The sequence below is a fragment of the Marmota marmota genome, unplaced genomic scaffold (genome assembly GCF_001458135.2).
Source record: "Marmota marmota marmota unplaced genomic scaffold, marMar, whole genome shotgun sequence".
In the NCBI taxonomy this organism is placed as follows: domain Eukaryota; kingdom Metazoa; phylum Chordata; class Mammalia; order Rodentia; family Sciuridae; genus Marmota; species Marmota marmota.
Genome location: NW_025999949.1, coordinates 20,280,100 through 20,282,047, shown reverse-complemented (window position 1 = coordinate 20,282,047; position 1,948 = coordinate 20,280,100). Strand labels below are relative to the sequence as shown.

At 45.2% G+C, this 1,948-nt stretch overlaps 1 pseudogene; it reads left to right on the top strand.

Moving 5' to 3' along the window:
* Positions 1 to 585: 585 nt before the first annotated feature.
* Positions 586 to 1,680, top strand: LOC107142952 (annotated as a pseudogene).
* The last annotated feature ends 268 nt before the right edge of the window (positions 1,681 to 1,948 follow it).

Sequence of the window (1,948 nt, the reverse complement as noted above, 5' to 3'; positions counted from 1 at the left end):
CTTATTTCACTTGTGACTTGGGAGGATGGGAAGTAGCAGGCTTCTGGTGAGGGTCTTGCACCGTGTCAACTCATGGTGGAAAGCAGAAGACACAGTGGCAAATAGCAGAGGAGCATATGCAAGAGAGGTACTGTGTTTGCTAACAACCCACTCTCAATAAGAGGGAGAGCTTCTGCAAGCCCAAGTTAAACATCAGGGTAGAGACCTCATGACCTAATTGCCTCTTACAGATCCCACCACATTTTGACATGGCTGCACTGGGAATCAAATTTCAACATAAGTTTTGGTGGGGACAAATCTCAACAATGATATTCTCCAAGAAAGATTTCGAGTATCCTAGGCATGGGACCTCCAGTGTCCAAAAGTGCATGGGGAGCCAGAGGGCTTCCTGATTCCAAGCCCCAATAATGACAGAATGGAGAACCCATTAGTGATGATCAGCATGGATCAAAAATGGAGAGGCCTTCTAGAATATTCTACTCTGTATCCAAGCATACATGACTTTGCAAAACTCTTGAGGAAAAGATAAAAATAACAGAGACCAAATTTCTGGGTAGGAGCGCTGGTCTCGGTCACGGACTCGCCATGGCGCGGCAGCTCTCCCGGGAGCAGGGCATCACCCAGGCGCGGGAGCGTGGAGATGGTGGCCGAGTTCTTCTCGTTCGGCATCAACAGCATCCTGTATCAGCGCGGCATTTACCCCTCGGAGACCTTGCCCCGGGTGCAGAAGTAGGGCCTCACCCTGCTGGTGACCACCAACCCCGAGCTCATCAAGTACCTCAGCAGCGTGGTTGGATGGAGCAGCTGAAAGTGACTGGCCACCAAACTGTCAGCGTGTCTCTTTTAAGCAGCATTATGCCCCAGATTGGCTGTACAAGGGCTCAGCTGGTGGTGGGCATCTCGAACATGGAAAGTGGGGAGGTCCTTGAAAGGTGGCAATTCGATATTGAGTGTGACAAGACTGCAAAAGACGACAGTGCTCCCAGAGAGAAGTCTCAGAAAGCCATCCAGGATGGTGACAGTGACGTTTCTGCCGCTGTTGGGAGTTTCTTGTTCATTTGATCTACTGATTTATACAAAGATTTGGTGGTACCTGAGAAATGGGGAGAGTCGGGACCGCAGTTCATTACCAATTCCGAGGAAGTCCGTCTTGGTTCATTTACTACCACGATCCACAGAGTAAACAGCATGGTGGCCTCCAAAATTCCTGTCAATGACTGAGGGGGTGAGAAGATGCTGTATTGTAATTCTCGGTGTGGTTTTTCTGAAACCAGGGCAGCTGCGGTTGATGTGTTGTTTCATGGAGGACTTTTGCTGGTGAGCCAGCCCCATTCCGGATGAACTGTGTGTAACTGTTGTTTATACCTGAGTGGCCTGCCTCAGGGTTGATGTGGAGAGTGCACCCCACGTTGTTCAGAGCAGCCAGCAGATCCTGTCAGCATTGCAACATGAATTCCTTTGAACATGATCTTGTAGGTGGAAAGTGTTTTGCTACAAAGCTAATTAGTTTTCTCAATTGTTTTGGTCAAGTAATTGACTCAGAATATAGATAGATTTTAGAATATAAAATAATATAGCAAAAGAGCTCTGAACATTCAGAATCTTTGTTTAGATCCTGAAAGTAATGGAAAATGCTTTATTGGGGCCTCTGTCATTTATTATATTGTATAGTTTCCACATGGGAAAAATGCTATTTGGTATATATATATCTCATGAAGCAGGGGATAATAGTGCTGTTTAATTCTTGTAACACAGAACTCTGAAACACTTTCAATGGTTTATAAAAAAAATTCTGGGTAGATCAACAAGAGGAGGAGGAGGGTTCAGAATAAAATTTAGTTTGATAAATCTTTAAACAATCCATTGTATCATTTCTCACAGTCCTGGGACTCTGGGAAAATTTCATACCTGGTATCAAATGATGAGACCATCTATCATTTTAATAGTA